Source organism: Zophobas morio, unplaced genomic scaffold (genome assembly GCF_036711695.1).
Source record: "Zophobas morio isolate AGI-343-1 ecotype UQ-CSIRO unplaced genomic scaffold, CSIRO_AGI_Zmor_V1 ptg000022l, whole genome shotgun sequence".
Lineage (NCBI taxonomy): Eukaryota > Metazoa > Arthropoda > Insecta > Coleoptera > Tenebrionidae > Zophobas > Zophobas morio.
The window spans coordinates 4,833,066-4,844,851 of NW_026972127.1; positions in this window are offsets into that span (position 1 = coordinate 4,833,066).

Genomic DNA, 11,786 nt, shown 5'->3' on the forward strand with positions numbered 1-11,786 from the left:
TTCGTAATCAACACACGTGACAAATATGCTACGCTTGGTAAAAATCATTTGTATGAAACGCCAGAATGACCATGGCATCACGTAGATAATTAATTAATGATGCCACCGACAGATTTTACTATTTTGCGGGATTGTCGTGCCGGGCATACGAATATTAAATAGAATATTAAACTCGGCATTCTAAACGACAGCTGACGATGTTATTAGGTTTGTTATTATACTCTAGTAGTTTTTAATTTAATAATTGGAATTTTGTAGAACAACGCTTTTTTTTAATGTTATACTGGAATCTTTAAATAAAGAATTTAGAATTTTTTAAGTTTCGATTTTTACCTTTTTAATATACTTTGTCTCCAACAACATATATAACGTACAGGTTAAAATTACAAAAGGTGACACAAAGCTCTCGCAAGCCCCTCGAAAAATACCTCCCTATAACTACAACGATTGCTTTTATTGGCACAGACAGCCTTTAAAACTGACCCGATCGACCCAATTCAATAAGTTTGAAATTCTGGTCTCGCCTCCCCGGCACACTCTCTTAAAGTCTAATAACTTTTTGTTCTTGGCACAAACACCGTCTCTAGCACTTCTTCGTCGCTTTTGCCCGACTTAGCCTACCGTTGCAGACGAAATAAAAGCGCTTTGCGTTGTACGCTTTCACTACTTTTACAACTAATAAAGCAAAATGGAATTTATGGCACAGAAACATATAAATTATTCAGTTTGTGCTTTACTTCTTTACAATATTTTATTTCGTGGAATTCCCGGCATAGTCCACAACTCTCCAATAATAAAAGTTGAGACGTAACTTAATAACAGTCCGAAAAAATATAAAAGCTGAAACCATTTACGAATTCCGGGGAAAATTCTTCGGGAGATAAAATTAGCATGGAGTAAAACGTCGGGTTACTCTTGACATTCTCAAAGTTTGGCCTCTGACCTGACTATAAATAAATAGCTGAATTTTATGAAATTCTCATAATTCTGTGACCGGAGGAAAACTTCGGCAAACACGAGATGCGGATAGTGATGGAAAGATTCGTTTCAGCAGAATTTAATTACATTACATTCCATTTTGCGTGACATTCAGAAGTAGGGCGGTCTTGTTAGAGGATATATTAAATTGGTGGAATTGAAAAATGAGGAGTCTGAAGGAGTTAGTTACGTCGGGGTTAGATAAAAGCAGAATCCTTGTCGAATGTTTTATACAGGGTCGCTAGAATGTATGCATGGTTAAATATCTTGAGAACCAATTAAATAAATTAATGGTTATTAAATTTAATTAATATTAAACAAAAAATAAATTAACTAATAACAACCGAAACCAAAAATAAACTTCTGCTTTATACTCAAAATGTAAAAAAGACGCTGAATAAAATTTTGTATTATTTTTGAGTTAAAGAGAATTTCTGGACGAAAGCTACCAATGTCGTTATTGTCAAAGGTAACTATGTCAAATTTCTTTTTTTATTTATTCTTATTTAAAACAATTTATTTTACCATTTCAATCAGAAAAACTTCTTATAAGCCTATACCTAATTTCAGATGATTTGTACAATTGGTTGTCAAGATATTTAACCTTCTACCATACATTCTAGAGACCCTGTATTTAAGCAGAGAGTAGAATATCTGTGTAGTTATGCACTACGCATTTGTTTCAATATTAAGTTGTTCTTGGATAATTTATTTAAATAATTTAAAAATTCGCGCATGGTTCTATAATCTCAAAAAAAAAATCTTCAAGAAAGGCTGCTTTCAAGTTTTGTTGTTGTTTTATGAACGCTAGACTATGAAAAAAATAGGTCCCCCGTTTTCGACTGTCCGCCATCTGCCTATGAGCTGTTGGCGATTGTCTTGGACAGCTAATCTGACACTACTGGACGAATTGTTGTAAAATTTTACATGTATTTTAAGAATATCGTGTATAACAAACTTCTTTCTACATATGTGGTTTATGAATCGGTTTTAATTTTTACTTTAGACATTCACATTTTTAAGTTTATATATATAATTTTTTCTCCGAGCGGTTATAATCTCATCTTTTTACCCTTCCGTGACCCTTCTTGTTCGTCAAGTTAGTCAATGCTATATAGGTCCGCCAGTGTGAAATGTGTCCCAGTGAATTTTTCTTTTTACCTCATTTTTCTTTATTTTTGAATTATGATTAATAATTAAATAATAATCCAAAATCTTTTATTAAATGCGATGGATGTAATAGACCGTTATATATTAATTTAACTAAGAATTAAATATATTTGGTTTGAATGTGACCAGGGCCTTGATCAACTGCCGAAATTATTATCTCTTGTGAAAGAACTAATAAGAGAAGAAATATTTCAGCTTAAAGAGTTAAATAAACCTACCTCGGCACATTTGTCCACTTAAAATCCGGATAATAATCTTATTTTAACTACTGCTTTTGAGGAAATAATAGTTGAAATATCTAAAATAAAAGAACAAACCGAACAACTTTATTCTATATATGTAATACTAAAGAGCAATTTGATTAAAAAAAGAATAGGATTGAGATGATAATTTGTTTGTCAAGAAAATACTTGCTGATTTAAAGATGAAAGAACAAGTAGTAAACCCTGTAAGATTGCGTAAATTCGATAGAACTAAGCAGTCTCTTGCTCATCCAATTTAGGTACAATTGTCTTCTAAACAGGATCTTCTTACTGTCATAAGTAAATTTAAGAAACTTAAGGATTAAATACCACAACATGTTCCTACATCAGTGTCGGAAAACTAAACTTATCCAACAGTATATCTTCATTATTCTCATTATAATATCAAAATGTTAAAAGTCTGAATTCTAAGATTGATCAGTTTTATTGTAATGTTTGTAGTCCTGACTTTGACGTTATTCTAATCAGTGAATTTTGGCTCAGTGATTATGTATTAATAATGATATGTTGCCTACTCAATATAACATTTTCCGTTGTGATCGTAAGTTTCTTCGTGTCAATAGGTCTCTTAGAGGTGGAGGAGTCTCATTGGGTGTATAACTCGTATTTTTCTTTGTACCAGGCCTTAAAATCGTTATAACTTTGATTATACCTATTTTATAACTTCTCTGGCAATAAAATTTGAACTGTGAAAAGCGCCGCTTCCCGAATTTCAGGTGGCGTGCACGAAATTGGATCAGACATTTTAATCAATCTATTCTATACTAAAATTACTTTACTCTATTTTCTTCTGTTCTTCGCTATTTATAAAATTATCAACAATCACACGAAACGCAATTTCGGAAATGTCAAGAAATGACACCTACTTGATTTTTAATTTTAAATAATAATAATAAATAAACGAGGTTTGTCAAAAATATCACTCTTTTTGCTTTTTCATAACGAAATGGTGCCGGTTGGGGAAAAATAGTATCCAAACCTTGTTAAGTAAATTTCCTTGCAGACTTTGAGCAATTACAAACCTCAGTAGTAATTTTTGCTCGCGGTCTGCAAGAAAGTACTTCCTTACCGTGGTTTGCAATGTACTATTTAGGTTGGATGAAGCTTTGCACACGTATGTAGCAGCATCTGATGACATTAATATGATGTACGATACGAAAAAAATAATCTCTCGTTTCCGTCTGTCTGTCTGTCTGTCTGTCTGCCTGTCTGGTGTATGTATTCATTTATATTGGACACGTATTCTCTGAAATTGCTGGACCGATTGATGTCAAATTTTATACGTATATTAGAAATATCATGTAGATAGTTAAATGCAGACCAAAATTTTGCAAATCATCCCCACCAACAATTTGATTTAACTGTACGAATCCGCTTTGACTTTTTCCCTAATCCTCAAAATTTTTGCAAAAACATTAACGTAAATCGGTGGTCTAGTGGTTACGAGTCATTAATGAGGACCGGACGTCGCGGGTTGGATTCCGAAGTTAGCCTTTCGGTTTTTTTTTCCTTTTTTCTCTTTTTCTCTCGCATTATGACTATGTTTATCACGTCATAATAATTTTTTTAATGATGAAATTAGCCCACTTTGAGAATACGTTCTTCTTTATTTAAAAATGTAAAACCTTTTCGGAGAAGCCAATGTTTTTTTTTAATGGGGGACTTCAAATGTATTTGTTTAAGACTGTGAAACCTTCTCGGGGGCCTTAATTGCCTTTTTAAAAATGTAAAATTTTCTCGGGGGCCCCAAATGTACTTTTTTTTTAATGTGAAACTGTCTCCTAGGCCCTAACTGTTTTTTTTTTTTAATGTAAAAGCTTCTCGGGGCGCCAAATGTAGGTTTCTAAGGATGTGAAACCTTCTCGGGGGTTGCAATTAACTTTTTTTAAAATGTAATATTTTTATTTTCAGCGATCCCAACAGGTTTTTTGAAGTAAAACCTTCTCGAGGTTGCCCAAATGTCTTTTTTTTTAATGTGAAACCTTCTCGGGGGTCCCAACTGTCCTTTCTAAAAATGTAAAACTTTGTTGGTGGCGCCAAATGTGTTTCGGAGAATACGAAACATTCTCAGGGGTCCCAACAAATGTAAAACCTTCTCGGGGGTCCTAATCGCCTTTTTTAAAAATGTAGAACCTTCTCGGGTGCGCCAAATGTTTTATTTTAAAATATGAAACATTCTCAGTGGTCCCAACAAATGTAAAATCTTCTCGGGAGCCACAAATATCTTTTTTTTCAATGTGAAACCTTCTCGGGGGTCCCAATTATCTTTTTTAAAATGTAAAACCTTCTTGGGGGCGCCAAATGTTTTCCTAAGGATATGAAACATTCTCAGGGCTCCCAACAAATGTAAAACCTTCTCGGGGGTCCTAATCGTCTTTTTTAAAAATGTAGAACCTTTTCGGGGGCGTCAAATGTTTTTTTTTTAATGTGAAACCTTCACAGAAGCTCCAACTGTTTTTTTTTTTAATATTAAAGCTTCTCAGGGGCTTCAAATGTATTTTTTTAAGATTGTGAAACCTTCTCGGGGGCCCTAATTGTCTTTGTCACAATTATAGGTTTTTAAGAACGTGAAAACTTTTCGGGGATTGCAATTGTCTTTTTTAAAAATGTAAAACCTTCTCGGGGATACCAAATGTTTTTTTTAACCTGAAGCATTCTCAGGGCTCCCAACGAATGTAAAACTTTTTGGGGGTCGTAATTGTTTTTTTTTTAAGTGAAACTTTCTCGGGGTCCCCAAATATTTTTTTTTAGAATGTGAAATCTTCTCGGGGGTTGCAATTGTCTGTTTTAAAAATATATAACCTCCTCGGGGGGCGTCAAATGTGTTATTTAATAATGTGAAATATTTTCAGGGTTCTCTACAAATGTAAAACTTTCACGGGGACCCCAATTGCCTTCTTTAAAAATGTAAAACCTTCTTAGGGGTCCCAAATGTCTTTTTTTTTTAATGTAAAATCTTCTCGGGAGTCCCAACTGTCTTTTTTTTAAATGTGAAACCTTCTTGGGGGCGCCAAATGTTTTTTGGAGAATGTGGAACATTGTCAGGAGTTCCAACAAATGTAAAACCCCTCTGGGGTCCCACTCGGCTTTTTTAAAAATGTAAAATTTTCTCGGGGGTGCCAAATGTCTTTCTTTTAATGTGAAACCGTCTCCAAGGCTTCAATTGCTTTTTTTTTAATGTAAAAGCTTCTCGGGGGCCCCAAATGTTTTTTTAAGAATGTGAAACCTTCTCGGGAGTTGCAACTGTTTTTTTAATGCAAAACCTTCTCTGGGGCGCCAAATGTTTCATTTTAGAATGTGAAACATTCTCAGTGGTCCCAACAAATGTAAAATCTTCTCGGGGGCCCCAAATGTCTTTTTTTTAATGTGAAACCTTCTCGGGGGTCCCAACTATCTTTTTTAAAAATGCAAAAACCTTCTTGGGGGCACCAAATGTGTTTTTAAGAATATGAAACATTGTCAGTGCTCCCAACAAATGTAAAACCTTCTCGGGGGTCTCAATCGTCTTTTTTAAAAATGTAGAACTTTCTGGGGGACGCCAAATGTCTTTTTCTTAATGTGAAATCGTCTACCAGGCCCTAACTGTTTTCTTTTTTTTAATATAACAGCTTCTCGGGGGCCCCAATTGTAGGTTTTCAAGAATGTGAAAACTTCTCGGGGGTTGCAATTGTCTTTTTTAAAAATGTAAAACCTTCTCGGAGATCCCAATCGTATTTTTTAAAAATGTAAAATTTTCTGGGGGACGCCAAATGTCTTTTTTTTAATGTGAAACCGTCTCCGCGGTCCTAACTATTTTTTTTTAATGTTAAAGCTTCTCGGGAGCCTCAATTGTAAGTTTTTAAGAATGTGAAACCTTCTCGGGGGTTACAATTGTCTTTTTTAAAAATGTAAAACCTTCTCGACGGCGCCAAATGTTTTATTTTAGAATGTGAAACCTTCTCAGTGGTCCCAACAAATGTAAATTCTTCTCGTGTGCCCCAAAGATCTTTTTTTATGTGATAGCATTTCGGGGGTCCCAACTGTCTTTTTTAAAAATATAAAACCTTCTTGAGGGCGCCAAATGTTTTTTCTGAGAATATGAAACTTTCTCATGGGTTTCAATAAATGTAAAACCTTCTCGGCTAATCGTCTTTTTTAAAAATGTAGAACCTTCTCGGGTCCCAACAAACGTAAAATCTCCTCGGGGCCCCAAATATCTTTTTTTATGTGAAACCTTCTCGGGGGTTCCAACTGTGTTTTTTAAAATGTAAAACCTTCTTGTGGGCGCCAAATGTTCTGAGAATATGCAACATTCTCAGGGGTCCCAACAAATGTAAAACCTTCGCGGGGGTCCTAATCATGTTTTTTTTTTAATGTAGAACCTTGTCGGGGGCGCGAAATGTCTTTTTTGAAAATATAAAACATTCTCGGGGGCGCCAAAAATTTTATATTAAAATGTGAAACCTTCTCGGGGCTTCCAACTATCTTTTTTAAAATGTAAAACCTCTTTCGGGGCGCCAAATGTTCTGAGAACGTGCAACATTCTCAGGGGTCCCAACAAATGGAAACCCTTCTCGGGGGTCCTAATCGTTTTTTTTTTTTAATGTAGAGCCTTGTCGGGGGCGTCAAATGTCTTTTTTTAATGTGAAACCGTCTGTGAGGCCCCAAGTGTTTTTTTATGCAAAAGCTTCTCGGGAGCACAAATGTATTTTTTTAAGAATGCGAAACCTTCTCGGGGGTTGCAATTGTCTTTTTTAAAATGTAAAACCTCCTTGGGGGCGCCAAATGTTCTGAGAATATGCAAGATTCCCAGGGGTCAAAACAAATGTAAAACCTTCTCGGGGGTCCTAATCGTTTTTTTTTAATGTAGAACCTTGTCGGGGGCGCCAAATGTCTCTTTTTTAATGTGAAACCGTCTCCGAGGTCCCAACCGTTTTTTTTTAATGTAAAAGCTTCTCGGGGGCCCAAGTATATTTTTTTATGAAACCTTTTCGGGGGTTGCAATTGTCTTTTTTAAAAATGTATAACTTTCTCGGGTGCGCCAAATGTTTTATTTTAGAATGTGAAACATTTTCAGTGGTCCCAACAAATGTAAAATCTTCTCAAGGGCCCCAAATGTCTTCTTTTTTAATATGAAACATTCTCAGGGCACCTAAAAAATGTAAGACCTTCTCGGCGTTCCAATTTAAAAACGTAAAACTTTCTGAGGGACGCCAAATGCCTTTTTTTTTAAGTGAAACTGTCTCCGAGGCCCTAACTGTTTTTTAAATGTAAAAGCTTCTAGGGGGCCCAAGTTGTAGGTTTTTAAGAATGTGAAACCTTCTCGGGGGCGCCAAATGTTTTATTTTAGAATGTGAAACGTTCTCAGTGGTTCCAACAATTGTAAAATCTCCTCGATGGCTCCAAATGTCTTTTTTTTTTAATGTGAAACCTTCTCGGGGGCCCCAAATGTTTTTTTAAGAATGTGAAACCTTCTCGGGAGTTGCAACTGTTTTTTTAATGCAAAACCTTCTCTGGGGCGCCAAATGTTTCATTTTAGAATGTGAAACATTCTCAGTGGTCCCAACAAATGTAGAATCTTCTCGGAGACACCAAATGTCTTTTTTTTAATGTGAAACCGTCTGCGAGGCGACAACTGTTTTTTTTTTAATGGAAGAGCTTCCCGGAGGCCCCAAAAATGTTTTTTTAGGAATGTGAAACCTTCTCGGGGATTGCAGTGCAATATATAACTATTTTTAAATTAATATTTTGTCCCGATGCATTCACAATTTTTTTTAAAAACATTGAAATTGCCCAAACAGATTTCCTATGGGATTTTTTTTATGGAAAAATTTCTCAACATAACAAGTTTGTAATTATTTTCTTCGTAGTTGATCTAATAACAGAAAAAATAACGTTTTATGCAAAGATTTAAAATTTCTGAAATCGAGTTAAAAATAAAATATCGAAGTGTTGGAAGGAATTTCTTATAAAATAGTCTCATACCCGTATGTAAACCAGCGGATCCCATTTTTTTCCATAAAATTCAAATATATCCAATAAGATACTATAAATTTTTTATTTATTATAAAATTTCTTAGTATGACAAATCAGTGCTACAAAAGTCAAATATGATGCGAAAATTTAAAAAAATTTAATCTCTGAAATCGAGTTGAAAAATGTATGTCCACCTTGAAATAAATTCGCACCATTTGTTTTTATTTTTTCCAGATATCAAGGTGTTGAAATAAATTCGATTTGAAATGTAATAACACAGACAGTTTCTTAAGAAAGGTTAAAGTAAAATACATTTAAATTTATGTTATCGCGGCGCCTTCACCTTTTTTCTCCATAACATTAAAATAGATTAAATACATTGCCTAGGAGAACCATCTCCGAGGTTATAACTGTTTTTTTTTTATTGTAAAAGTTTCTCGGGGGCCCAAATTGTAGGCTTTTAAGAATCTGAAACATTTTCGGGGTTTGCAATAGTCTTTTTTAAAAATGTAAAACTTTCTCGGGGGCACCAGAGTTTTTATTTTAGAATGTGAAACGTTCTCAGTGGTCCTAACAAATGTAAAATTTTCTCGGGGGCCCCAAATGTCTTTTTTTTTAATGTGAAACCTTCTCGGGGGTCCGAACTGTCTTTTTCAAAAATGTAAAACCTTCATTACGGCTCCAAATGTTTTTACTGAGAATATGAAGCATTCTCAGGGGTCTCAACGAATGTAAAACCTTTTCGGGTAATCGTCTTTTTTAAAAATGTAGAATCTCCTCGGAGGCGCCAAATGTTTTTTTTTAATATGGAAGCGTCTCCAAGGCCCTAACTGTTTTTTTTAATGTAAAAGCTTCTCGGGGGCCCAAATGTATTTTTTTAAGAATGTGAAACCTTCTCGGGGGTTGCAATTCTTTTTTTTTTTTAATGTAAAACCTTCTCGGGATGCCAAATGTTTTTTTTTTTAAACTTGAAGCATTCGCAGGGCTCCCAACCATTGTAAAACCTTTTCGGGAGTCGCAATTGTCTTTTTTAAAATGTGAAAATTTCTCGGGGTTGCCAAATGTTTTTTTTTTAGAATTTGAAAACTTCTCGGGGTTCCAACTGTGTTTTTTAAAAATTTAAAACCTTCTCAGGGGTCCCAAAAGTCTATTTTTTAATGTGAAACCTTCTAGGAGACTCTAAATGTTTTTTTTTTATCGTAAAACCTTCTCGGGGGCGACAAGTGTATTTTTTTAAGAATGTGAAAACTTCTCGGGGTTGCAATTGTCTGTTTTGAAAATATATAACCTTCTCGGGAGCGCCAAATGTTTTATTTTAGAATGTAAAACATATTCAGGGGTCTCAACAAATGTAAAATCTTCACGGGGGTCTTAATTGCCTTCTTCAAAAATGTAAAACTTTCTTGAGGGCGCCAAATGATTTTTCTGAGAATATGAATCATACTCAGGGGTCTCAACAAATGTAAAACCTTCTCGGGTAATCGTTTTTTTTTAATGTAGAATTTTCTCGGGGGCGTTAAATGTCTTTTTTTTATGTAAAACCGTCTCCGAGGCCTCAACTGTTTTTTTTTAATGTAAAAGCTTCTCGGGGCCCCAAGTGTATTTTTTTAAGATTGTGAAACCTTCTCGGGGGTTGCAATTCCCTTTTTTAAAAATGTAAAAACTTCTCGGGTTGCCAAATGTTTTGTTTTAAACCTGAAGCATTCGCAGGGGTCCCAACGAATGTAAAATCTTCTCGGGGGTGGCATTTGTCTTTTTAAAATGTGAAACTTTCTCGGGGTCGCCAAATGTTTTTTTTTTAGAATGTGAAAACCTCTTAGGGATTGCAGCTGTGTTTTATAAAAATTGAAAACCTTCTCAGGGGTTCCAAATATCTATTTTTTAATGTGAAACCTCCTAGGAGTCCCCAAATGTTTTTTTTTTAAATCGTAAAACCTTCTCGGGGGCGTCAAGTGTATTTTTTTAAGAATGTGAAAACTTCTCGGGGTTGCAATTGTCTGTTTTAAAAATATATAACCTTCTCGGGGGCACCAAATGTGTTATTTTAGAATCTGAAACATTTTCAGGGGTCTCAACAAATGTAAACCCTTCACGGGGGTCCTAATTGCTTTCTTTAAAAATGTAAAACCTTCTTGAGGGCGCCAAATGTTTTTTCTGAGAATATGAAACATTCTCAGGGGTCTCAACAAATGTAAAACTTTCTCGGGTAATAGTTATTTTTTTAATGTTGAATTTTCTCGGGGGTGTTAAATGTCTTTTTTTTAATGTAAAACCGTCTCCGAGACCCCAGCTGCTTTTTCTTTTAATGTAAAAGCTTCTCGGGGCCCCAAGTGTATTTTTTTAAGATTGTGAAACCTTCTCGGGGGTTGCAATTCTCTTTTTTAAAAATGTAAAACCTTCTCAGGATGCCAAATGTTTTTTTTTTAAACTTGAAGCATTCCCAGGGGTCCCAACGAATGTAAGATCTTCTCGGGGATGGCAATTGTCTTTTTCAAAATGTGAACATTTCACAGGGTCGCCAAATGTTTTTTTTTTAGAATGTGAAAACTTCTCAGGGATTCCAACTGTGTTTTTTAAAAATTTAAAACCTTTTCGGGGGTTCCAAATATATATCTATTTTTTAATGTGAAACCTTCTAGGAAAGCCCAAAGGTTTTTTTTTTAATCGTAAAACCTTCTCAGGGGCGTCAAATGTATTTTTTTAAGAATGTGAAACCTTCTTGGGGGTTGCAATTGTCTGTTTTAAAAATATATAACCTTCTCGGTGGCGCCAAATATTTTATTTTAGAATGTGAAATAGTTTCAGGGGTCTGAACAAAATTAAAACCTTCTCAGGGGTCCCAAATATCTTTTTTTTTAATGTGAAACCTTCTCGGGGATGCCAAGTGTCTTTTTTTTAAATGTGAAATCTTGTCCGGGCTCCCAACTCTCTTTTTAAGAAATCTTTTTTCTATTACACTGACTAGTACCCTCTATATTGTTTTTACTATATAGAGGTTATCACGAAAAAGTAAAATTCCGCAAAATCAAATTTTATAATTTTTCAGAGAAGCAGTATTTGCTGGACTGTACTTTGGAGCCTAGGGAATTTCCGCCCAATTTTTTCAACTGGAACTGGTTCCGGAAGACAAAATTTCGTTAAATCGTCATGAACAAATATTATAATGGTATTATTATTTGTCTTTTCCAAACCTTTTGTGCTAATTAAATATGAAGGGCCACATTTTTCAGTGGTCAAAGTTCCAATCAACAAATTTGCGACATAGCGTCCACATGAATCGGTTGTTTCATCAACATGAAAATAAACTAGATTATCCTCTATAATTTAACGAATAGCCAGCTTTGTTTTTGAAACACTTTGTCCACGTAGTTTTTTTCTTAAGGTTCTCTGATCGGGAACTGACCTCATGGTACGCTTTTT